Below are 27,781 nucleotides of genomic sequence, written 5' to 3'. Positions count from 1 at the left end.
GAGTGGCTGAATGTGAATATTTTACATTACATTTTCCTTTGTTAATTTATTTTTCTTTTATCTTTTTTTGCCTCAAATTATCCCACAGGCCGGATCCGGCCCCTGGGATGGTAGTTTGACACCGCTGGTATTATACCTGTGACTGACAAATAAAAAAAGTTGCGGTTGGTGTTCTCAAAAAGGCATGGGACTTCCCTGAACGGATTGATGTAATATCACGCAATGACGATCACGACGGCATAACCCAGCCTCACACAGTATATCACATGTACTTCAACACCCGCTCATGATTCGACTGCGGTTAAGCATCCCTTTTGTCTCTGAACTCAGCACGCCCTAGTCCTGCCACACAGCGGGTGTCCCCGCTGCTTCACGGTCCAATACTCTCACATGCATTTGTCACCCGAGACTCTTCCAAAAAGCCTGTGAGTGACGCCTCTCATTCATGTGTCCGTTATGTAATCCCCTGTGCGACCCTGCATACTGTCCCTCCGGCCTGAACTCATGCACACACACACAAACAAACTCCTATTAATACCCAAATGTTTCACATTCTCTTCCCTGGAGTTTATGCTTTCGGCGAACTTTGCCCCGAACTGTACTCTTTTTCCGATCGGAACCCTAAGAACAGCCTTTGAACAGATGGCAGTGACAATGACGGAGGCGGCAGAGCCTATTTGAAAACAAACAAGCCCTTCCAGGTAAACACATGAAGATGTTCCCACTGTGTGTGGCACTTCCCGGAGCGGAGAGCTGTTAATCATATCTGTGGAATGTAGGCCAAGTGGCCGGAAAGTGCTCGGGTGGGGTGGGGAGGTGTGTTTGTCTTTTTTTTTTTGGAAAGTACTTTTTGGCGCTATTGCAGACATTAATAACTTGGAGCGTGTTTTAGTGTGGTTCACCTTGAGGTCAAATATGTCGGTACAGCCAATAGAAAGTTGTGGCGATGGCGATGACGTGAGAGTGGCTGAGATAATGTTCCTTCTTTATTTGCTTGGCCTGTGATTGTGATGCTTGATATGGTGTTCCAGTCTAAGCTGTCAGGCTGAGCTTTGTCACCCCTCCTTTCTGGCTTTCTCCTTGTGTAAATATTTTCTTCTTTTCTTTATTCTTTTTCTTCCATTCACTTGTAGATTTCTGTGCCATGCGTGTGCGATTCCACTAGATGGAACCCTTTAGCAGCAGGCTTTGCACACAACACCTTTATTCAGAGGGGACCTGTATTTTGCATATCCATTCATTTCTCCACATTCATTATTATAATAAACAACTACAGGCACATGAAGATACATTTTTGAGTTAAACATTCATGTTAAATGTAATACTACAACGACCGCGACCGGGCAAGGGGACCTACCGCAGTATCAAGAGTTCCACCACCAGGTTCTGGAATAGTTTTTAACCCGGCTGCTGTCAGAATGCTGAATGAAGCATGAGCCCTTTTCAGCAGCCTGACAACAGGCGGTACTGCCCAGCTGGTTGCAGACTTTTCTGGCTCTTCCTGAACATACCTGTGGATTATTATACCAGGAAAATGACTTGGAATTATGAGGAATCATACCAGCGGAAAAAAAACCTTCAGGTGTACAGTTTGTGACAAAAGCTTTAGTCAAAATGCTAATCTTAAGAAACACATGTTGATACACACAGGAGAAAGGGCTTTAAATGTACTCTTTGTGGCAAAAGCTGTAGTCAAAATGCTAAAGATTACTTTTTGTTGCTCTCCTTCATGGAGCTACTTGCGGATTATACCAGGGTCAGTCCACCCTTAGGTGAACACGCACTGACCCTCTGCACCTTAATCCCCATGTATAACGCACAAACTTTTTTTGATTTTTTATTATTGCGCTCTTTTTCTCTCTAAGCACCTTAGCGTCTATAAGTATATCATGCACAGTATACATACATTGCTGCTATGCTCAGGCACCTTAGTTTGTCTCTTATCTCAGGTACTTTGTAAATATGTAGATAACTTGTTTTTGGCCTTCTATTGTTCTCTGTTGATCTCCTTCCCACTTAACCCCCTACCCCTCTTCTTTTTCTCTCTCCCCACTCTTCTTTCTACGGAATTTAACGTTGCGATGGGAGTGTTGTACAAAAACGAATTTCACCCACTTTTTTACCTTGTAAACCTGTGATGTGACAATAAACCTGATTCTGATTCTGATTCTGATTCTAAATGACATTGTGGTGATCTTCTGTCTTTCTGCTCTGCAGTGTCCCAGTCGGGCCCAAGATGCTAGATGACCAGAATGTGTGTAACGGCCTCTTGCTCCACCTTCTCAGACATGAGTCTGTCCTCTTTAACCGTTCCCCTACGGCGCTTCTCCCTCCGCCATTCAGGGAAACAGCAGCCACCACCCCCTCCTCATCACCCCCTCCTCCAGCTCTCTCTGCACTCGCTGGCTTTGAGGTGAGGCACATTATGGGTGCAGCAATTATCAAACTAACGAATTTAATCATTCATTCATTAATTAATTCAATTGTAATACTATTTAATTATAAACTATAATCAATAATCACTCATTTAATAAAATAATTTATTCATAATCGATCCCAATTCTCACCATGTCATTACAGGAGAAAAGTTTCAAAAACATAGTTTTCAAAGAAATAATGAAAGTAACCGATCTACATACATTGCGATCTGACACGTTGTGAGCTTGTAGATATATTAATTTCTTTATATTTGCACGACACCCTTGTACGACAAAGTAGAAAATAACACTCAAGTGTTTAATTGATTTGTTGATATAAAAACACGTTTCTCGATTATTTGATTAATCAAAAGAATCATCAATAGTATAATCGCTTGCTTTCAATCTACTTTTTCACACCGGATGTTTTGCATTCAACGCTCTAATTAAAAGCGAAACAACACAACTTTTTCCACTGAAGCACAATTATGGTCAACCCTTTAACATTTTTCATAAATTCAGATTATGAGTAAAGCAGTGAAGCTGAGGCTGAATTAAGCAGTGTGTGTGTGTGTGTGTGTGTGTGTGTGTGTGTGCGTGTGTGCGTGTGGCGTGTGGCGTGTGTGCGTGTTCTTGTTGTCCTTCCCAGATATCTTCACAAGGCTGTCAGTCAGAGCGGAGCAGTCTAGACCGGTTGGAGGGAGGAAGCTGTGCCTCTGGCTCGTTCACCAGTGTCTCACACTCTCACAACAACAGGTACGACCCTCACCTCACTTTCAGCAACTAACTATACTTTCAGCAAAGGCAAATCTATACTTTGTCGCTCAGAACTTTTCAGTTGAATACATACAGTATGTTGCTTTTCCAGTTTAAGTTGTCTATGAGAAACACTCACTCAGATCAACGCAGATTTGTTTATGGTTTTTTTTGTGGTACCTCAGCCATATAAGCTTATCTACTCCAGGAGCTTGCACTGCTAACCAGAAACCTTCCAATATACCATAAGCTAGTACTATACTGTAGCTCTGTGCCATTTCATAACATTAAGATTATTCAGCCATTCTTTCAGTGGAATGTTCAGACAGACAGGCTTAGTGTTTTAGATATGAAACTCGGGTGGGGGGGTTTGGTTTGATATACAAGATCATAATGCGTTGCATGTCTTTGTAGATTGGCCATCTAGATTGGCTAACATTTTGGAAAATCTTCACCGATACATGCCCAAAAATAGGTATGCCAGCTTGAAATTGGTCAACAACCACGTATCTAGTATGCACGCAAACCGCGCTTAATTTGCACTGCGACCTGAATACACACTAGCCTCTTGATTGGAGCGCTGAATAATGAATCAATTGTGCCGTCACTTTGACTGACATATATTGGTTACCGCAAGCATTGCAGAGCGTCCTTATCCTTCCCCTGCCCCCTTTTATGACAGGGCAGTCATGCAGGATCATGAGGAGATGTCATTTCTGGGGAATTAAGGCCAAGCCCTGAAGGGCCCTCTGTCAGGACAGCAGGACTCGTCCAGAAAGCATAATCATTGGTACATGTCTCAGCACGTTCCTCTTTCTTTTATCATTCTCAGAAGGGGACAGACCCACTTCTCCTTGGGAAGTCTTGGCCAGTAACTGACTCTGGGTTTTTACAATAGTGCCTAAAACATAGCGTTCTTCTTAAAAGTCCTTATTTTATGCATTTATAGTAATAATTTAGGCTAAGTTTAATATTGATAATAATAATAATTAATTTAACTTATAGAGGTACTCAAAGATGTTTTACAAAACCAAACAAAAAATTATTAAAGCAAAGATTAGTCAAATATAAAAGGAAAAGAAAATCACAATCGTTAATCGAAACTTGTCTGCTGTGTGACCATTACAAAATTACCTCTCGCTCTCGCTCTCGCTCTCTCTCTCTCTCTCTCTCTCTCTCTCTCTCTCTCTCTCCACAAAAGGGATGGTTAAAAATAATCTTCACTGCCATTGCTGCTGGAAAGAGCAGAAAAGTGGAACAATGGCAAATTAGACCCCTAGACAGAATGCATATTAGCGACCATCTGCTCCGGGGGAACTTTTCCCACTCAAAACTTGTGAAGCGGAGTGAAGTGCGGAAAAAAAGGAAAGGGAAAAAGATGAATAAAAGCAGTTTTTGCCATTGCCATTGCAGGTTGCCAAGTGCTGGGGATGCATCTAGAGCAGTGTGCTTCTATATTTGTTGCTTCTGAGGACAACATGTGACTGCATTCACGTGCATTCGCTGATTAATACTGTAGCTGTCTGTGGCATGTGCTTATCCAGAGATCTTATCCATCAAACCTTTATTTTGGTGATGGCTCATTCATAAAGGTTGATGATTTTATTCACACTGTATTTGTTAAAAAAGATAATTAGGTCGCTTAATCGACTCGTAATAATGCAAGCTCTGTGTACTCATAACACAAACAGTAATTTAAATTAATGTCAATTAATTGCACAAAATAAACGCACCCGATGTGTACAGACCTTTACATTGGTTAATGAGCCTGGAAGTCAAGACAAAAAAAACGAAATTGCATTTTGTTTGGGACCTGGTCTGAAAAAGTTTGAGACCCCCACAGACTTATAGATTTATTCCAGTGTTCATGGCCTACAGATAACAAGGAGCCCTCGGTTGATTAATAGATTATCTTAGCATTGGATCAGTCTGTTGTCATGCTTATCCATTTCATGCATGTCTGTATCTGGACCTCTAGACTTCACACACAATTTGAATAATGCCTCCATATGGAAACAAATTCATTTATTTTTAACCACTTAATCACCAAACATTTCTTAATTATTTTGAAAATAGCCAATCTACAAGCTCACAACACATTCCATTGCGATGGCGGTATACAACACATACAATCTTTTTTAAATAAAATACAAAATAATGATCATAGCTGATTGAAAAAGGTCAATCGTGCGTGCGAGAAAGAAAGAGAGAGAGAGAGCTAGAGAGAGAGAGAGACAGGAGAACTCTCAATGACCTGCATTACTGAGCTGCCATTGGCTGACCCTCAACATGACCAACTGCTGCTGTACATGCTAAGGGATGTGCGTGTGTGTGTGTGTGTGTGCGTGTGCGTGTGCGTGTGTGTGTGTGTGTGTGTGTGTGTGTGTGTGTGTGTGTGCGTGTGTGTGTGTGTGTGTGTGTGCGTGTGCGTGTGCGTGTGCGTGTGTGTGTGTGTGTGTGTGTGTGTTTATGAGTGCATGCGTGCGTGTGTGCGTGCGTGTGTGTGTGTGCTTGTGTGCTCTCAGGTCTCAGTGTGTTTAATGTAGAGCGTGTTGAGTGCAAGCTCTTCCTCTGGGTGTCTCTCCACTTGGCCATGAAGTTGCAGTGACAGCGCCCGATGCGGGTTGCCTATGTCCGCCTCACGTATCACATGTACTGTATGTAGCTTGAACGACAGGCTTGGTGTAGTTTCAAGAGTTTGTGGCAAAGGGATGCTTTCCTGCCTGTTCTGTTTCAGCGCACACCACACCAACAGCGGAGCTGCCTTCCTTCAGGAGTAAGTAAAGCAATTCTGGTGGGGAACCTTTTGGGAGCCTGAGATCCACCCGAGAAATGTACCTTCTTGGGCTGTTAACCACTTGAACCCTAATATCCCTATTCTGGATCAAACACTCTGTAAAAATAACACGCTTGTAGATCGGCTATTTTCGCCAAAGATTTTTGGTGTTGAGGGAAATACTAGAGGATCTAGTATAGAGTCAACTTTGTATGTAGGGTTTAAGTGGTTTTGGCATATTGGGGACCAATCAGACCTTCAGTTTATAAGACGCCAGGGAGCTGGTCTTTGGTCAGTGTGTCATTATCACGATCGCATACCGGTGGTATATTTGAAACTAATGAGTTTGCAGTCCTGTGCAATGCTGTATTCCGCTTCTAGCGACAAACCAACTCAAAGATATTAGAAGACTTATGAAGAAAAGAATGCTCTATCATCGTAGTACATGCTGACTGTGTCTTATTCTGTCCTAAGCAAAACCATTTGTTGTTGTTGTAATAGCCGTGCTGACAGATATTAGAGGATATAACATTAGATAACATTTTTTGTTGATCCCTGAGGGGAAATTGGCAATTTACAGCTGAAAACACATGTTGGACTTGAGGCGTTGTTTTTGTGATGTTTTAGCTGGGAGCAAAGCATGAGACATGCCAGTATTAGGAACAAGCACAGTTGACTCATGCTCTGGATTTCTCTTCTCTGCACAGTCTGCAGTACAAAACACAAGACAATTGGTCATTTACTGTACTTGTTGTTGTTTGTTGAACAGTATATTTTTGTATTTTGTTTTTGTTGTGAAATATAAAGTACATATACATGTACTGTAAATATGTTATGGCAGGCAAACCTTGCGTGGAAGTCTGGGACAGCGCCGAGGGAGTGGCAGACCGGGGTGGTGGTCCCGCTTTTCAAAAAGGGGGACCTTGTTGAGGGCCATCCAATCTCTGTACACCCAAAGTGAGAGCTGTGTCCGTGTGCTTGTTAGTAAGTCGGATTATTTTCCAGTTGGGGTTGGCCTTGTCCGCCATGTTACCTATCTTGTTTGTGATATTCATGGTCAGGATCTCTAGGTGGAGTCGTGGCATAGAGGGTATACGGTTCGGTGAGCTAAGGGTTGCTTCACTGCTTTTTGCGGATGATGTTGTCCTGATGGCACCATCGGCCTTCAACTCTCACTGGAACGGTTCGCAGTCCAATGTGCGGTGGCTGGGATGAGGATCAGCATCTCCAAATCTGAGGCCATGGTTCTCAGCAGGAAATCGATGCTCGTTCTACCGAGCAATATGACTTTTACAGGGGCCAGTTTCGAATTGCTGCCACCTGAAGGTACTCTTTATTTTATATTTTCACATACAGGTCAATAACAAAAAGCATCTTTTAGGGCAGTTTTGAAGGAGAGTAGGGTTTTACACACCTTCACTACTTTTGGTAGGGCATTCCATTTTTGTTGCATAGCAGGAGAACAAATTCGACCCCTTGTTTGTGCCAAATCTGGGCTGGACGTGATCAGTGGAGCCCCTCTGGTGTTGTGATTGTGGACTTCATTTACGTTTTTGAAGTACTTTGACAGGTACATGGGTATCTTTACGTTGTTCTGGATCTTGTAGACCAGGCCCAGTGCAAGTTGCTGTACTCTGTCCTCTACCCTGAGCCATCCGACCCTTGCAAAGTGAGCTGGGTTAGATAAGTTGTAGGTGTAAGGCCAAGGAGTAGCCATACCAGTTTGTTTTGGGATGTCTGAAGCCTTGTTTTTAAGGCCATAGTGGTGTTGTGGTACCATGAGGTGCATGCATAGTCGAAGTGACCTTGGATGATGGCCCCTGTTAGAATCCTCAAGGTATTCTTACTGACTAGAGAGGAAATCCTATATAAAATTGATTTTTAAATAAGTGTCTCTCCTCTCTCTCTCTCTCTCTCTCTCTCTCTCTCTCTCTCTCTCTCTCTCTCTCTCTCTCTCTCTCCTCTCTGCGTCTCTGTCACTCTCCCTCCCCCTTCCTCCCAGCCAGTCTGAAGGCGGACTGTGACGGCGTCTCCGACGTCAGCACCAGCACCCAGGAGCAGATCCTGGACCAGCTGGAGCAGAAAGGGGACGGTAAGGGGACACGCCCCACTGATCCAGGAGCAGCGGTGAACAGACCGCTCCAGGACAACCAGGAGGGGCTCATGGAGATGGACCGCACCACTGGACAGTGAGGCACCCTGTCACTTCACATTCAGTTCACTTCAGCTCAGTATGATTTATGAGGGTGAATGTCACGTGCAACAGTATTGCTGACACATTAAAATAAGTAAAAACAATATGTCCATTTTGTCTTGTCCAATATGTTATACTTGTTTGTTATTATACTCTTATGTTATTGTCATAAAACCTTTGAACGCCAATAAAAAAATCTGAAAAAGTAGGTTCTAGCCATTATTCATGCCAAATGTGATGCTTGTATCACAAAGTGAACGATTGTGTCACTAATCTGCTGCACAAGCACTCTCATCGTGTCTGTCTCTCTGTCACTCCATCTCTCCCTTGTGTGTGTGTGTGTGTGTGTGTGTGTGTGTGTGTGTGTGTATGTGCGTGTCTCTCTCTCTCTCTCTCTCTCTCTCTCTCTCTCTCTCTCTCTCTCTCTCTCTCTCTCTCTCTCTCTGATCGAGTCCCCTAAATAGTGTGCTCTAGTCATTTGGAAAGACTGTCACTTAATATTTTTAACAAGTGTTTCCTTCTGCATGTGAAGCAGGACAAGGTCAAATCATGAGATGCTGACGTTGGGCTCAGTGACAAAGGAGCGGATAGGGGAGAGAGAGGCTTCTGACACATCCATCACCCATGATTGTGGCTTCGTGGTGAGCATCCCGGACTGCTCTCCTCTCATCCCTGACTCCTCTCCTCTCCTCTCATCCCTGAATCTTTCTTTCTTTGCCTCTCTTCCTCTGCCTCTTCCTCTGTTTTACCGATGCGTGACAGCTGATCCGGCCTTAAGCTGTGAAACCTATTCAGCGTCAAATGTTCTGTGTCACATGCTGTCAAATGCACACAGCAGAGATGTCTTTGGTGTTTGGAAATTGAAACTACTCTACGATACTGTACTGTACTGTACTGTGTCTCAAAACTCAGTGTGTTCCTAATAAATATGTTTATGAAATCTGGAGACTGGTGAATTATATTGCACTTACTCCAATGTTTTGAATTGCTCCAGGGTACAGCAGGTCCAGAACAGATCACATCTACTTCTGACCACTGCACAGCAGAGGAGGAGCGGCAGAACCGAGCCCAGAGCCAGTGCCATCACATAGAGAGGTGAGTGGAACACCCTTAGATGAAGACTATGCACTGTTAAATCCTGAATGTCAATTTAACACTTAAGAGTGTGCACTGTTCACTCTGAGAGAGTACAAAATGGTACCAAGTAAACCCATAAGAGTCCATTTGGGTTATAGTTAAATAACACATAGGATGTTCATGTGTAAGAAGATTTTGATGTTGTTGTTGGGAACTTATGGTAATCTTTCTGCTTTTCTTGTGTGTTTTGTTACTTCCCTGACACTTTAGTCCAAGCAAACACAACATGTTCTCCTTTTCGTAAAATGCCATTGCATGATGAGATCTGAGTGCAGACGTCCATAACAGATCAGAGCACCAGTGTTAAATCATATCTCATCCCCTTTAGCTGCCACTAAGGTAGCAGCTATGTACTCTTCTTGGGGTCCTCACACAACAAAAACATAACATAATAAGACATATCATTATGTAACAAATATGTTACAAAGGTCTATAAAACATGTACGGTAGCAATTCTCAGTTATTAGTTAGAACTAGGTTAGTGGAGCAGTGTGCTGCCTACAGCCACGGCTTTCATTCCAGTTCAAATGACTCGCCAGGGGACCTCACATGGAGCGTACCATGCTAGAGACAGCATGGTGACAGTCACAGTGACACGCCGGCCACTGTGTTAGTGAGGCTTCCACGCAGGGGATGATCCACTTCCACCTCATTGATTTCAACCATGAAGATGTCATTCAACCATGAAGTCGTCATAATGTTATTTACATTGTGGATGACTGTCTGAAAGCTGATCTACGTATAGACAGAGCACACAGTGCAACACTGTGCAACTGCTGCCAATGGCCAGAATAAAATACATGTGTCGATTACAGATACAGGCACACCAGAACGTGCAGTGCAGGCACATGAGCAGAGATGTTAATGGGAGAATGTTTGTGATGGTGCCAAAGAGGACACAGGGTTTCTGCCCATGGCATTGTGAAAAAGAAACAGCCTTTGATTTTGCATGCGTTGGCCTAGTTCTGTATTTGATTTGATTTTGTTGCATCTTTTTCAATTAAGTCAGTAAAGTGAGGTTGATTAACCATTCATGTGCCATTTGTCTTTTAGCCTGCTGAATCATACGTGGAAGCAGACTGTCAAAACGACATTTTCGAAGGTAACTTGACTTTCTCTGTCTAAAGTCTATCATAGGATCAAAGTAGCTCTGAGATTCAAGAGGCTTGGAAGCTTTTCAAATGGATTGCACGACACGACACATTAGGATCCCTGTTTCTACTGGGCAGGAAGCCAGAAGTGAGTCACAAGATGGTCTGACAGGATCTCAGACAAAGAACAGCTTTAATAGGGAAGAGTCTTAACTAAATATCACAATGTGATATTGAGTGTAAGACAAGTTTGACAACCATCAATCCGGGCACGACCAAGGACAGCTGCTCATCTGATCTGTACAGTATGATGCGAATCAAATTCAAAGATGGCAGTTCCCCTGATAGACACAATAGTTGCGGAGGCACGAGCAATGGCATTGACGTGAGTCACTGCCATGTGTGTGTGTGTGTGTGTGTGTGTGTGCGCGTGCGTGCGCGTGCGTGCGCGTGTGCGCGTGCGCGAACGTGCCTGTGTATATTCTTTCAATGATAGCAGCTTCCCTCCTTCGCTCCCCTCCTTGCCCCCTCCTCCTTCCTCTGTGTGACGCACGAGAGCTGTGCTTGTTTTTGTGAATGAATGAACGGCCAGGAGGTTGGAAGGGGGGCGGAGCCCCACGTGTCAGCTGCAGCCACTGATGGTTGGTGATCATGGAGATGAGGATGATGCCGATGTACTAGATCCCAACCACCACCACTACCACCACGACAATTCTTTCATTCTTTTTAACCATAATTAAACAATTATTTTCATTTTCACACGCAGAGCCTTGTGTCTTGTGCAGCAAAACATACCTACGTCATTTCTAAATAACCCTGCGTGGCAGACCTAGATATTGACTGTGCACACAGTCTGCCTGACACTTACCTCTAACACTACGATTCTCAACGTCCCTGTCCATTTGGTTCCGTTTTGTACACTCTCAGAATTAAACACGTTTTAAGGTGTAGACATTTTAATCTCCCACAGAAATCCATGAAATTCAGAAGGTTGAGAATGAATGTTAGAGTCTAACAGACAACGTTACCATGGAAACGGCTCGTCACATGTCTCCCACACTCCCTCTCTCCCTCCAATGCCCATGCTCTCTCTCTCTCTCAAACACACCCTCCCTTACACATGCTGTCGTGAGTGGCGTTCCCACCGCCTTCTTCTGCTTGTGATGAATAATTCATTCGGAGCCGCATCGCTGGGAATGCCGCTGAACGAGAGGGGAAACCGTAACGAATTTTGAAATTCTCTCAAGATCGACACACGCACACGCACACGCACACGCACACGCACACGCACACGCACACGCACACACACACAAACTCTGGGAATGGGCACAGCAGCAGAAACCGCTCTGGAATCAGGATTGCTGACACGTTTGGAATCTGATCGGGTCAGTGATGAAAGGAATAATGGATTCTTGACTGGGTGGTTGACCAACTGGTGCGCTTTACTGGCTGCTGATCGCAAGGAGACCTGACTGGACCTAGAGGAGACAGTTGTTACTATGACTGATTTGCGGGGTAGGGTCAGCTCTGCATTTACTGTAGGCCCTACCCTACTGTTGTGAATACCTTTTGCGTCTTTTGTAACTGATTGACAGATTTGTATGCTGAAGGATTTGTGTCTCTTTGCGAATGCTGAAACTTTGCTGAGAACTTCTCCCCCCCCCCCACCCCTTTCTTGACACTATCTCCCCCAAAAGACGCAATTGCTCAACTCACCCACCGTGTCTCCTCGCAGTCCAAGAACTGCCAACGTTTTTTTTCTAGTGAAGGAAGGGATTTCATCAGTAATACGCGAGACGACCTCACAGCCCGCCCAGCAAAACCACAACAACACCTCTCCGACCTCTTGTTGTGAGGGCTGACCCTGAAGCCATGTTTTGCTTCTGTTTCCAGAGCCCCTCCCTCAAGATGCAGGCCCTGGAGGCTGAACAGGACTCGCCACCATCCCCAGTTGACCCCCAGGATGTGGAACGCCAACCTGCCCACCGGCAGCCCTTCTGCGCTGGGGACCTGAGCCTGCCTCTGTCCCCGTCCCTGCTCACCTGCTCTCCACCTTCACCTCCACAGCAGGGCCAGGATACAGTCAACTTATCACCGCCTGGTAGGAGAAAGACCATTTAGTTCCTTACTTGCTTTGTTTATACGGCACGGCTCTGCTAGGTCTGTGTGTGCTGTATCTGTCTGTCTGTCTGTCTGTCTGTCTGTCTGTCTGTCTGTCTGTCCAGAGCTAATCCCCCAAACCGCTTGACCTATCAGTGCCAGACTTTGTAGGCCACATATGTTTCATAACTTTAATTTTATAATGGAAATCAATGGGGCTGTGATTGTGCTTATTTATTTATTTATTTATTGTCTCCGCCAGGAGACTATGTTTTCACTTTCCGCCCCCCCCCCCTCGGCCAAGCTAACATTGGTCAAGCCTCACGTGACACGTGACAATACGTTGAAAGAGTGTGCTCTGATTGGCTAGTGAGACGCATGACGTATAGCGGGCCTATAAATAGATGTGACACTTTGAAAGAGTTCAAAAGAGAAAGAGTTCCAAATTTGGAGTCATATGTCATAGATACGTCATAGACAACTGACATCATAGGAAACTGATGTCACAGGCTGGTCACATGTAGTCCGAGATCCACAATGAAGCCAGTCCAAGATCCACACTGGAGCCATGCCATTTCTATGTGTTCTCCAAGATCTACATGATTTCCTAATTGTGTTGTTCATAATGAGGCAGCTGCATGAAGATGAATGACAGGATTATTGTCAGACAATTCTCCTAGCCCTTTAACAAACCAAGCTCTGCCGGTATGTTCTTCCAAGTACTTCATCTCTATTCCGTTTCTCTACTCCTATAACATACAAACCATTTGTGTAACTCTAACTGTGCCAGGATATCCTACCGATTACACTTTACTAGACATTGATCTCATTTCATCATCTTGTTTCAGTTATAACCCAAATAGTTCACTAATTCACAATGTATTTATTCTGTCTTCCTAAGATGCCCTACTTCTCTTAGAGCATGTCTAGGTACATACAGTAAATTAGTCAAAACTCAGTTTAGCACGCATCGTGAGCTGTATCGTTTTCCCAGTGCCTTTTTTGGGGGAGTTAAGTAGCAATGCACCAAGATACAATGTAATTGGAGCATCTCTGCCCACACAGTGAAAGCTGCATGATGGCACGGTAAAGCAGAGCATGAGGTTCCCTGACATGTCTTGTGTCCTTTTTAACTATGCAGCCATTGTTCTTTTACCTTTTCCTTTCTAAGAACAGTTTTAGCAGTCCTCTTCATCCCACCATAATTTAACCACAAACAGAAACCATCCAATTCACTGTAACACAATGATGATCCACCAAATTCTTGTCAAGAATCATTTTTAGGTAGGAATTCTGTGTGTGTTTTTATATATCTTCCGCTCTTCCTCCTTTTATCACCTTTATCCATCTCCCTCCATCACTCTTTTTTTCTTCTCCCTCTCTTCCTCACCCCCCCCACACCCCCTCATCCTAATCATCAGTCCCATGTTCCTTCCCTCCCTCTTTGATCAATCAAATTCAGTTACACCTTTTAAATATGATATCGCAATGATGTATTGCATAATAAACCTTCTGTCTCTCTCTCTTTCCCTCTTTCTTTCTCCATTTCTCTATATCCATCAGTGTCCACTCCAGTGCGGCAGACTGCTGTGTGTCCATTGAATGGGATAGCGGGAGCCAAGACCCAGGATAGCCCACCAGGCACTGTAACAAGACCCAGCCCTAACTCCGGCTCCAGCCCCAACCCCGGCTCCAGCCCTGGCCCTTACAACAGCCCCCTCTTGCTGCACATCTCCATGGCTGACTGCCCCGTCCTGTCGCCCCGCTGCCCCAGCCTCAGCCACAGCCAACGTTACCTTCTGGACCCTGACGCCGCCCCCTCCCCGCCTAGCTGCTCACCGCACATTAGGATGTAAGACAACAGGATAGGGCCTGTGTGTGTGTGTGTGTGTGTGTGTGTGTGTGTGTGTGTGTGTGTGTGTGTGTGTGTGTGTGTGTGTGTGTGTGTGTGTGTGTGTGTGTGTGTGTGTGTGTGTGTGTGTGTGTGTGTGTGTTGGACACATAGTCACATAGTCAGCACCATAGTCAGTAACTGTAGTCAGCACCACATCAGTCTCACTACATGTCTCACTACATATCACTGCATGTCTCACTACAGTATGTCTTACTTACTACATATCACTATATCTCACTACATCTCCCACTACATCTCACACTACATGTCTCACTACATATCACTACATCTCTCACTACATATACTGTATACAGTACATGATGTAAGACAACAGGACAGGGCCAGTGTGTGTGGGGGACATGTTACATAAGTGTGTAAGACAACAATACAAAGCCAGTGTGTGGTGTGTGGGGGACATGTCACATAAGTATGTAAGACAACAATACAGGGCCAGTGTGTGCGGGACATGCATAATATACTGCAGTACATCAGACAATAGCACAGGACCAGAGTGCATGTGACATGTATTTAAAGTACAGTACAGTATTCTGGAGTTTCTGCATTATATTTAATCCCGTAGTTTACCGAAGTAACATCATTTTGTATGTGCACGCTTCTACTGCTGATCCAAACTAGGAATTGTTTGGTAAACCCAAAAATTACTTTTTATGATCAATAAATATGTATATTAGTTTTTTTATTATTATGTGAAAATACAAAATTATGCTAAACATCTTGCTTTTACTTTTCTCAAATCAACACTGAAAATGTGCATAATTCTAAGTTTCTATTTAAGACCATTGACAGACTAATTAATGCCCTCAGATCAATACCAGCTGAGCTCCACTTCCTGTAGAAATGCAATGAATTTGCCTCTTACTTTAACTATAACATTTTCAAGAAGTGGAGCAGCATAAGCTCTGCAACAAAATAATAATAAAACTTTATTTATATAGCATGTTTCAAAATTGTGTTACAAAGTGCTTTACACATGAGGCATGGTACCCAAAAACAACAAAAACAAGAAGCAACAAGAGACATTCCAATAATTAACATGATAGACTGAAATTAATAGGAGTTAGCACTGAAAGCTAATCTATAAAAGTGAGTTTTCAGCAGGGACTTAGAGGAGACCGATTCAGCAAGCTTGATCTCCAAGGGCAGTGCATTCCAAAGTGTTGGGGCTCTGGTACTGAAAGGTTTCTAAAAGTGCTTTGCCTGAGGATCTCAGACAGCGTGTTGGCACATAGGGGAGAGTACTGTAGATCAGATCAGATATGTAAGGCGGAGCAAGACCCGACCTAGCCTTGTATATCGTGAGCAGGATTTTAAAATCATTTCTAAAAGGGATTGGGAGCCAGTGTAGAGAAGCTACACATGTGCTCTTGACCCAATGCCTGCAAAGTTGTTTAAAAATGTTTGAGCTGTTTTGATTGATGCTGTCCTGGTTATTGTTAATGCCTCACACTCACTACTCTCTGGAATCTTTCACAGATCACAGATCTCAAACATTGTTTCACCGCTGCTGTTCTGTTCCTCCCAGGGCTCGATGCGCTGTGCGTACGGAGCTTCAGGAGGGAGCCAGAGAGTGTGTGTCCTTCTCCATGCTCAACAGACACATCCATACCGTGAGGAAAAGAATCAGGCTCTTCGAGGAATGCTTCGAGCAGGAGAGACACTACAGGGTGAGAGAAGGGTCAAACACTCATCTCATTGGATGTGACCACAGAATGGAGTCAATGGCTCTCAAAGTGGGATCTGTATTCTGTAGACCCCCAGGGTCCTTGAGGGGGTCATTTAATCACTTATTTATTGGCTATTCTAAAATAGCTGATCTACACACTCGTGACACATTGTGAGCTTATAGATCTGCTATTTTCAAAAAACAGTTGACAAATCTTCTCTTATGGGGGTCTCTGTCACAACATGGGTGTCCATGCACACAATTTTGGACCGTGGTCCTTGTGTTTGAGATCACTGCCCTATGTCACTTAAATGGCCCCCTTGATAACTTTTTTGACGTAATCCCAGTTTTTCACAGTTTATCTACATCGAATCTACCATTTAGCATGATAGGTGATAATAACTAAAGACAAAGCTTGTTATCTCTGCAGATAATTAACATGTCTTCAAGGGTGTGAGGGCCAATTGGACATTTCAGATGTCCCTCATCTCACACTATATTACTCTGGTTCTGATTACTGTTTACTGTGCTGTGCTGCTGATGCTTGATGGAGATCACCCTAAATCCAAACACTCCCTCTAGTGGATTATCAGAGACATCACATATTTTATTTAACAACAGAAGAGCGTCTTAGCAGTAAGGCCTGTTGTCACAGTGTGTAACAGAGAGAGGTCCTCTGTTACCTATGTTTGCACCTTTAATTATTTATTGAATAATGTTGCACAGCATATTTACACTTTATTAATTTGCACAGCCATGATTTTATTGTTGAAATGTTTGGTGTTGGTGAATCATGATGAGTAAGTGCAATAGTAAGTGTAATGTTTAGAGTGCCATGTAGAGAAGCACAATCGTATAGGAAGTGTAATTGTTAAGGTTGATTGAATGCTTAACAGTACCTGTTGTGTGTTTCCAGTATAATTGGACCATAGTCAGGATGGCAGAGGGGGTGGCTGTGATGTGTTTTTGGTATTTGCTAATGATATTTAGGTTGTAATGAGAAGGAATCTAATGTATGTATTTTTTATTTTACAACACACCCATTTGAATGGTGCAGTCTAGCTCACCTGGGTATAAAAGGCTGCTGCCAGTTAACCAGAAGGCCTGTGAGTGGGAGAACTGAGTGAAGAGCTCCATGTTTTCATGTACCTGCACCCGGTATAGACGGTTGTAGCAGTGATGTAATACAGTACCTGCACCCGGTTGTAGCAGTGATGTAATGACCTGCACCCGGTACAGACAGTTGTAGCAGTGATGTAATACAGTACCTGCACCCAGTACAGACGGTTGTAACAGTGATGTAATACCTGCACCCGGTACTACAGATGGTTGTAGCAGTGATGTAATAACCTGCACCTGGTAATAAAAGTTGTTTGTTGTCATCCGTAGCCGGCCCATAATGATAAGACGGCTCATCCAGAGGTGGCCAGACTCATTAAAGAGCTCAGCAAGAGCCGGAAGCAGCTCAAAGGTCAGACACACACACACACGCATTCACATATTCACAAGCACGCACGCACGCGCGCACACACACACACACACACACACACACACACACACACACACACACACACACACACACACACACACACACACACACACACACACACACACACACTCTCAACCTGCCCGTAAACATCTGACGCCTGACACTTCTGTACAACAAAAATAGCTGATTGAGCTTTTATACAGTATCTTCTCTTTTCTCCGTGCAACACTGTCATATATACAACGTGCATAAATTAAGCATACTAGAAGCTCGCCCCCGCTACGCGGGGGCTCGCGTCTAGCGCGCGGCCACGCCCACGTAGCGCCCGCGGCCACTTGGCAGCGCATATAAGATGACATGACTGTAGAGATCATGTGTACCTATTTGCGTGAAAGTTAGATAGAATCGGAAGGAGTAATGTAAATAAATATGTGTTACATAAGTCGGCCTCCTGGTGGCGCTATAGAAGGTAGATGTGAAAAATGCAGGGCAAAGGTTTTTCCTTGACCTGTAGAGAGTGCACATACAAAGGTTTACACAGATTGGTGCAGTTATAGGTAAAAACACAAATCGGGCTGTTATAGCGCCACCATGAGGCTGATTAGAAAAATCTCAAGTGGAATTTCTTCCTCGGCATAGTGGGAATGTGCATGCAAAGTTGCACGGAAAGTGCATGCTGTGTTCATAATTTGAGGCGTTTTGGTGAAAACGGAGCAGTCCTGCAAACTTTGGAATTTTTAGCCAATCAGGATGGAATATGAAAAATCTGAAAGACCCGTTTTTTTAATGACTATAGAGATACTGTGTACCGATTTGCGTGATGTTTGGACAAAATATGTATGAGTACTGTGAAAAAATGTGTTTTGCAAAAAGCAGCGTCCTGGTGGCACTATAACAGGGCCATGTGAAAGAAATGGGGCAGAGGTTCTGAATTGGCATCCAGGGAGTGTGTGTGCACAGTTTGAGCTTGTAGATCTGCTATGTTCACAATATTGACTTGTGGAACGGAGTCAAACAAAATGGGGGGGTCCCCAGTTCAAATATGATTATTTTGGGGTGGGGGCGTTTTTAGGATTATTTTATTATGATTATTAATAACTTATATGATGATTAATTATATTTGATGAAGATGTATGATCTTATAATAATCATGGGGCACGTATAATCATTATCTAATAGTCATATAATAATATAATGAATCATCATACATTTTATTAAGTAATGTGTTCACAGAGAGACAGACAGGCTAGATATAGATTGATGTATAGTTAGATATATAGATAGATGGAATATTCGTGTTATGCTGATAGATAGATACATAATGTACATTTGTTTGTACTCAAGTGCTGTACAAAATGGGGGGGTTTTAACATTCCTGGATGTTCTTCTTTTGCTACTTGCTATTTTTTTGCTACTCCACTACATGTTAGAGGCATATTGTCCTTTAGTAAACTGTAGATGGGTGTAATTATTACAAAACCTGCATTAACCACTTTATTCCTATATACTTTGGCTATTTGAAAATAGCGGGTGTACACGCTCACAACGCGTGGCTTTGCGAGGTGTTGTGAGCTTGTAGATCAGCTGTTTTCTAAAGATTTGTATTAAACATTCAGACTTATTAGAGGTTGCACATGAAATCTGCAGCCGCACTGAGGCGCCCCAACACTAACAGTGGACGTGACATTGTGTCAGAAAAACCCACAAAATACACCAAAATAACACTGTTCAACGGGCTAATTAGTTAGCATTGATGACATCGACCACACTAACGTGCATAGGGGTTGCTGGTAAGATGTTTAACATAGCCGTTTGAGTGACGACAGCAGCGTTAGCATTAGCCGCATGCTAACGGCCCATTACAGGCAGCTCTTGGCTAATAATCCTTAAACCCAACTAACGGCAACACAGTAAGGGACGTAAGCATTCACATTCATGCTTTAGACAGTATTAGCAACAACCAGCATATTCATATTGTCATAGTCTTGACTATATGAACAACAGGGCTGCGGAGCTAGACGTAAGTCTAGACTGCACTCAGTGTCTGTGTGTCTGCGAGGTGACGCTGTCTGTCGTCGCTGCGACTGACTGATGGCTACAGCCATAGATATATGTAAACACTACAGCAAGCTCTCTGCGATGCCATTGTCTGGAAACTGCTCTTAGCGTGACAGGACCAATGAGAGTGAGCGCTTTCGTTGTTGCTAAGATACGGTGCATGGCACACGGCGTCTCTACCCCATAGCTTGTAGATCTCTCACACATGATTGGCGTAGGCTGCGTTGCCAGGTCTGACTTTGTGTCTAAGCAATGGTCGGCTTATTTTTGCGCGCCTTTGGGCTCGTTCGCATAGTGCGCACGGCAGCGCTTGTTTAGCGTACGTCAGCGCGACGTGGCAACGGACGTGGCAACGTGAAAGGGTGGTCACTTATGATTGGCTGGTGAAAAGAAACACCCGGACGTGAATTTTGAGGTGGCGAAGTGATTTGCATAAGTATTGGAGCATAATGCGTTTGATATTAATTGTACATCCTGCAAGTACAGTGATGGGATGCGAAGCAGCTGGTTTGACAGGCAGAATATTGAGGAATTTTGGGGGAAAATGTGGAGTTAGTTGGGCCATGTGTCTGCTTGGCCATTGAGCACATACACTCGTGTACACTCCATGAGTGTGGCCGCCAATTATGGTAGCAAGATAGGCCTAGGCTATTTTTGAGAATTTGCGCCAATAATGGCATGCCCAAAATAGGGACTCCAGGGTTAACATGGTTAATAGCAGGATATTTACTTCTTCATGGTCAAACAAATGTATTCTTAAAAAACTAAACAAACTAGAAAAACAAATCTTTGTGGATATGCTCAAATATCACCAGGAAATGAAACGATACAAGACTTGTGTGACTTTGTTGACCCTTTTGACATATGGTCTCTCAACTAAAATATTATAATATATATAAACATATTTTCAACTGAAAAAGGTGTCGCTCGACACTACTCAGTTGAAAGTACCTATGTACTTTTTGTTATGAAAAATGGTTGGGTGATTAAGTAGTCTTTTTACGTATGAATTTGCTTCTAGACAACCCTTTGTATCACATGGAAGATATCATGGTATTCTTTATTATTTAAGACTATCGTAAATTCTTAAACCAGAAGCATGATTCTAGTACCAGGCGTGCGTCTCTCTTCCCCTCCAGACATGAAGATAAGACAGTCTACAGAAGGTGCACTCAGGGAGCACAGGGACTCCTACAACTCCTGTGGAGACCATCAGGGGGCTCCACTGAGTCCCACAGAGCCACACCACATCAGCAGGAACAGCAGGCCCAGCCTGGAGGACACAGTCCTCATGCTGAACAACAGGCTGAGGGACAGACGGCAAGAGCTCGGGCTGCCAGATAACATCATGGTAGTTAAATCACGCACGCACGCACGCACGCACACACACACACACACACACACACACACACACACACACACACACTGTACATCTGCAATTTCCGGTGCGTGCCCCCGTTGTGGGGCTCGTGCTCGCGTGGCTGACTTCCTTTCAGTGAAGCTCTGTATGCTCTCATCTCCAGGAGATGTCCCACTCACAGATGGCCCTGGAGAAGACCAGCCTGCAAAAGTGTTTGCTCTACTTTGAGAGTGTGCACGGCCGACCGGTAAGACCTGGGACATTGTCTTTACCTGACAGACCTGTCTGTCTGTCATACAGTATATGTTAATGTCATATGTAATCCACTACATCATGTGTATTACACATAGCTTACTTGACTTCATGTGTTGAGCAGGATTATTTTCTTGACGTTTATTCCCCACTATTTGGTCTTAAAGTGGTTTCTTCGTGTGTGCATGTGTACAGAGCACCAGACAGGAGCGGACGCTTATGAAGCCTCTGTATGATCGGTACCGTCTTCTCAAACAGCTGCTGCTAGCTTCCACAACTACGCCAGTCATCACCACAATAGTGAGTAAACACACAAAACAAGAATCTCCAGGGACCGATAAAATACATTCTGATTCACCCTTAATAAACGCTGAAGAATAAGAAAAAGTCTCTGCCAGGAGGCAAGCGCTTCACAAAAATATATTGTATATATTAGCCTACTAATGCTACACTTCATCATACTTGGAGATCAGTACCACTACCCACCGACACAAGTTTTGACCAGTCGATTTGTTTTTCTGCCAAAATTGACATCAGTGCTTGAAAAACATCCTCCCCTCTGTCCATGAAGTGGTGACCAATCCAAACACAGCTCCTCCCAAAATTAATCCTTTTGAATAAAGCGGATGCACGCACAAACGCACACACACACACACACACACACACACACACACACACACACACACACTGCACCATGTCGCTTATCTCTGTTTTCTCTGCTATAACATGATTCCTTGCTGTTACATAGCGCAATTTCTTCCCCCAGTGTGCATCAGAAAAACGGTGTTCTGCCAGATCCGATTTTCTCTAAAACAGAAGCATTGCCACATAAACATTTTCTCTACAACAGAAGCATTGTGTGTGTGTGTGTGTGTGTGTGTGTGTGTGTGTGTGTGTGTGTGTGTGTGTGTGTGTGTGTGTGTGTGTGTGTGTGTGTGTGCGTGTGCGCACTGTACATGTATATTATTTTCTAAAATATACAAAATACCAGTGTAATACAGTAGGTCTATCGATTACATTGTAAAGTTCTCCAACACAAGGGAGAAATGTCCAGTGACATTTATTCATGAATACAGCCAGACTGCTTTACAGCCATATCCTATGCCAAACTAAACGGTAATGTTATCAAATCATTCATCAGTCAATATACAGTCCTTCTGCTTAGACCACCAGATATTTCCCCAGCTCTACTTGTAGGTCCCCCTTCACCCTGAACTACCAATCAATAAGAACTACCACTCCATGGCACACCTGTGGCTATGCCAGTGTTACATAGCCTCTGTTCTTTGATGTAATTTCAGTATGCTGCTATCTGTTGGATAATAATAATTTCAGCGTAACAGGACTTACCTATTGCAGTACAGTAAGTTACAGCTTTTGTAACTCAAAAACACATATTGTTTTACGGTATATGAGCCACAAAACAAAGCCGCAAGTGTGATGAGAAACGCTGCACTAAATAGACAAACATATTTGTGACAACACTGGTCTCTGTCTTCATATACTGTAGTGTACATCGAACGCTCTCCATCATTCTCTCGTGGATTGAGTTGAGAGTGCGTGGAGTCGTGGACATTAAGTCTTTAGTAATTTAGGGCTTTTGAGGTAGAATGTCATGTTCATAAATGTTTGTTGGTTGTTAGTGTGACGGAGTGACGGCACACTGTGTCTCTCTGTCTTTGTCTCTCTCCCTCCCTGCCTCTGCATGTTGTAATTGTAATTATAGGTCTGAAGTTATTAATTCACAAAGATAGCATAGCTGTTGTTGACCAATTAGGAAAATATTTGGGAATGGAATTCCTTGGCTTGGCATGCTAGCAGTGTGCTCAAGAAATGTGACGCTGATCGGTCTAGCAGTTTGCGATACACTCACTTTTCAAAGTGTGGTATAGACTAAATCAGAATCTTCCTGTGTGAGAATTCTCTCTCTTATAGGGTAAAATAATCTTTATTGAGCCCTCTGGGGAAATTCAGGTGTCGAAGCAATAACAGCAGTATGAAACAGGACAGTTACAGCTGGGGTGCATTTCGCCTTTCCGACATGTCGCCTTTCCGACATGTCGCCTTTCCGACGTTAACGTTACGAACCCTATACCTAACCCTAACCGCACGCGGAAGCCACTAGTCGGAGTGGCGAGATGTCGGAATGGAAGGAGCACCCCTTACAGCTGAGAGTAGAGAGACAAGAAGAACAACAACTGTACCTCTTATTTAAAGATGTGTTCTATATTCTGTCCAGTTGTCCCCATTGCCACGTTACAGACATTTGCCATGAAGCCAACTTTGATATTGAGAAGAGCAACTCAATACCTGGGTATCAATGAAGAATTTCATATCACTCTATTTTTGTAGATGGGTTTGATATTGGATATCTTCATTTTTGGTCACCTTGTTTATATATCTGCTTTTTGCTGTTATGGTTTGTTCTACTTATTATCAGTATCTCTTTGAGTTCCACTTTCAGGGATTCTCTAAGATTGAGCCTCAGAGGTTGATTTAAAAAAGTGGTTTCATTTAATTGCTGCACAAAGTCTCCCTCAGTGATATACTTCTATTTGTCCAAAAATGTATTTATTTACAACGTTGTAAATAAACAAACAAACAAATAAATAAAATCTCATTGCACATGCCCTATACCAGATGGCAACTATAGATATGGCTCATCTGCACCAAATTGTTATTAAAGAAGTTATCACAAGCACAACTCAAAGGAGTCCATTATCTGATTACCTGCCCTTGTGAGAAGCCTTATATGGGCAAGACAAAAAGAGTTAAACACACACAGCTGAACACCATAGCAATATTTGATGTATTTATAGGGATTGAAAGGGTAACCCTGCCAAATCAAGGTGGTGATTTGGACTCATTACTGTGTACCTTGTGAATGTTGTGATATCAAATGTTTACATATTTAGAACACAGCTTTAGTTGCTTAATATTTTCTTTGGTTACATTGTTTGTAGCTGGCTCTAATCTTTCACTGAGGAGCATGAAAGACAATAGACAAAATATACAGTGGGCAGGTATTGCAAAGGTTGAGGGTTCAAACCTTGGAGATGTTTTGGCCAAGTTTATAGCTGGTTCTAATCTTTCACTGAAGAGCATGTAAGACAACAGACAAAATACCAAACACAGTGGTGCAGTGGTAAGATATGAGCCTCTCGTAGCAGATGTTGGCAGTTAAAACCTTGGACTAAGATATTTTTTCAAATGTTGTACTTGGCTCTAATCTTTCACTGAAGTGCATGGAAGCTGGACAAAACAGTGGGGCAGTGTTAAGACATGTAGCCTTTCATAGCGGAGCTTGGCAGTTCAAAACCTCAGATGTTTTTCCAGGTTTGTAACCTACCTAATATTTCATTGAAGAGAACAAAATATAACACATAGACTACCCAGTGAGCACATCACATGTCAGTTGAAATGATGTCAAACTGACTTTTATTTTTAGCAAGATTGGATATTGGTTGATTTATTAACTTTTCTGCCTTTATTGATATGAAGATGTGACAGGGAATTGGGAAAGAGTAACACACAGCAAAGGTCAGTTAGGCTCAGGAGTCAAACCCAGGACTCTCTGTCAGGCGGCATCAGAGCCTATATTTGGTACCTGCCTTAACCACTAGGCCATTAGCCCCCAGAATTTTTATGGATTTTTAGTGAAAATTGAAGTTTTGTGTGGAGGTTTCATGTTATCTCCAGGAATCTTTTGTGAGGTGGTCCCATGTCAGTTCCAGGAAGCAGGATGTAAGGTTGATTGAGAACATGTGGTGAAACTGAGCTCAGAAATGCCTTTTGATCACTTGTTTGTTTCTCCTGGCATTGTCAGTAAGTACATCTTTAGTTAAAACACCTCTATGTTTAGAGAGTTAAGAGAAAATAGTTGTGTGTACTTAACTTTGTTTTCTGTAAATGTTATTACTAATTTCATGTATGCTTATTTGCCTACTTGTTTGTTTTTAATTTCACCTTTTCTTCAGTAAAATCCTGCCATCTACATCACATTCCATCACTGTTTGAGTTCCTTGGAGGAATTGATGCAAAAAGGAGTTCAGCTTGTTTTGTAGATCAGATCCTTCATTGACATGGGAATAGTATACAAAAACGTCATACTATACTATGTCATAGAAAATGAAGTCATGCAATACTCTAGTTTAAACAAAATGCCATACAGTACTGTTAAAAAATAAAGTTATACTATGCCATAATACTTTATTCTTGTTATCCTAAATTGTTCACAGCACAGCTGTGTGTTTTTGTATTTCATTCTTGATTGGTGTTGCAATAAATACATGAAATGGAAGTGGTTGGATTCAATTTACATAATTAGTTACTATAATAGCTCAACACAAAACAGAATTCAGTTCATAAGTATGGGGCTCGGCCTATAATTGATCATTGATTTGATTGATAGGTTGCATGCCATGAGTGTGAAGTGGTTCTCAGACTGAATTTAGCTAATCAAAGAGGAGCTGTGGTCATAATACAACACTGTTTGCAGTGGTGGACACTGACAGTAACAAGTATATTTGAGTACTGTACATTTAATTTTTTTGCAATATATTTTAGATATAAAAGATATTGTACTTTTGACTGCACTACTTTTCTAGGAAGGCACTCTTGGGACCGAAATGCACAAAAATATATAATGAATTAACCCTTTTTCAAATATAGTTAAAATAGCAGATCTACAAGCGCACTACACATCGCAGCAGCGTGACACGTTGTGAGATTGCAGATCTGGGGCCTATTACACGACAGGAGAATTAGATAAATCCTGCATTTATTCCGTTCCATGAATGCCAAGCCAGGCTGAAAAGGAGCGACTTTGTCGAGCTAGACCTTGTCAAGCCAGGCTGTGTCGAGCCAGGATGGTAAAGCCAGGCTTCACGTATTCCTATAAAAGACCATGAAACCACAGTGGTTCTTACTTATTCTGTTCACTTGCGTGGTCTTCAGTGAAAGATTAGGTAAAGGTAAAAGCGCCAGGTAAAAGACAGAAAGATGGCCTTCCTGGTTTTGAACACAGGACCTTCTGTGTGCAAGGCCTATATCTTAACCGCTGCTCCACCATGGTTCATACTTTCTCTGTTGTCTTGCACACTCATCAGTGAAAGATTAGATAAAGGTGCAAGAGTCAGGTAAAAGTTGGAAAACATCAAGGTTGGATTTGAACCAGGAACCTTCAGGTTTCAAGCCCTGTATCTATAATTAATAATTAACTGAGCGTTCTCAGTTAATTATTACATTCTCAGTTGCTTCTGCCATGCCAGGATGGCTCAAATGATAAATCAGGGGTTCATATTCTGAATGTTCTGGGTTCAGAACTCCCAAAGAACATTTTTCACTTTCCATCTAAATTGTGAAAGGTGAGTTAACTATTACATTCCCGATTGTATCTCCCATGTCAGCGTGTCTCAATGGATAAATTGGGGGTTTATAATCCAAAGGTTCTGGGTTTGAAGCTCCCAAAGAGCATTTTTCACTTTCCGTCTAAATTTTGAAAGGTGAGTTAACTATTACATTGCCGATTTCTTCTTCCATGCTAGCATGGCTCAAATGATAACTCAGGGGTTTCAAATCCGAGGGTTCTGGGTTCAAAGCTCCCAAAGAGCATTTTCCACTTTCCATCTAAATTGTAAAGGGTGAGTTAAGTATTACATTCCCGATAATATTTCCTATGACAGCGTGGCTCAATAGATGAATCAGGGGTTTCTAAACCAAAGGTCCTGGGTTCAAAACTCCCAAAGAGCATTTTTCACTGTCCATCTAAATTGTAAAAGGTGAGTTAAGTATTACATTCCCAATTGCATCTTCTATGCCAGCGTGGCTCAATAGATGAACCAGAGGTTAATGAACCAAAGGTTCAGGGTTCAAAGCTCACCTAATACAAAAGACCACTCCAACAACTAATACAAAATATCTAAAACAACAATCAATACAAAACTTCAAAGTGCCTCAATAAAAAAACATAAAACAGTGGTCAACAAAAATAACAAATAAGTCAGCTGTAATACTAATAATGTCAATGACATACAACACAAATTGCTTTGCTTATTATGTAAATGTATAAGCTGCTCCCACTGGAGGTGGGCTTTACCCATGCTCCTCCCCCTCCTACCGGAGCTAAAAGAGGGCGTGAGGAGGGAGGCGGGCTGATTTCACGCTCCTCGCCTTAAAAAGAGCAAAGATAGAGATTTACCAGGACCAAGATTCAAACCCCCAACCTTCCACCTGCGAGGCCTCTCCTTTTCTCTTGCGCCACCAGGCTTTTCACACTAATTAGAAACTCGAGGTAATATTTGAAGTTTAAGGGAGAGGTGGCAGGTGAAAAGTTGAAAGTCTACAGCAAACACCTCTCCCCCTGACAGAATGACTGAATCTACTAGATTCACTGATGATCAGGGTTCATTATGACACAACTTTTTTGAGTTTTAGGTTATTGTTAAAAACCATCTGTTGGAAAAAAAAACATGCAACAGATGGTTGGAGAGCAAACAGAGGGATGTTTAATGCTATCAAAATACATATTCGTTATTGTCATATCTTCATCAATTTCAGAAGACCAAAACTAGC

At 42.7% G+C, this 27,781-nt stretch overlaps 1 pseudogene across 1 annotated transcript in view; it reads left to right on the top strand.

Annotated features, from left to right (window-relative positions):
- LOC311059324 (protein FAM13A-like) overlaps positions 1-27,781 on the top strand; it is a 53,723-nt pseudogene that overhangs the window by 8,297 nt on the left and 17,645 nt on the right. The window contains exons 5-17 of the transcript XR_014602912.1: positions 2,218-2,413; positions 3,067-3,173; positions 7,956-8,138; positions 8,676-8,784; positions 9,138-9,238; positions 10,334-10,382; positions 12,265-12,472; positions 14,035-14,323; positions 15,909-16,050; positions 17,439-17,520; positions 20,736-20,947; positions 21,120-21,203; positions 21,404-21,508. The product of XR_014602912.1 is annotated as a protein FAM13A-like (transcript). The remainder of the gene's footprint in view (positions 1-2,217; positions 2,414-3,066; positions 3,174-7,955; positions 8,139-8,675; positions 8,785-9,137; positions 9,239-10,333; positions 10,383-12,264; positions 12,473-14,034; positions 14,324-15,908; positions 16,051-17,438; positions 17,521-20,735; positions 20,948-21,119; positions 21,204-21,403; positions 21,509-27,781) is intronic.

The sequence above is a fragment of the Gymnoscopelus microlampas genome (genome assembly GCF_963454915.1).
Source record: "Gymnoscopelus microlampas genome assembly, chromosome: 13".
In the NCBI taxonomy this organism is placed as follows: Eukaryota; Metazoa; Chordata; class Actinopteri; order Myctophiformes; family Myctophidae; genus Gymnoscopelus; species Gymnoscopelus microlampas.
Note: the sequence above shows the minus strand (reverse complement) of the source record. Positions and strands in the feature narration are given on the sequence as shown.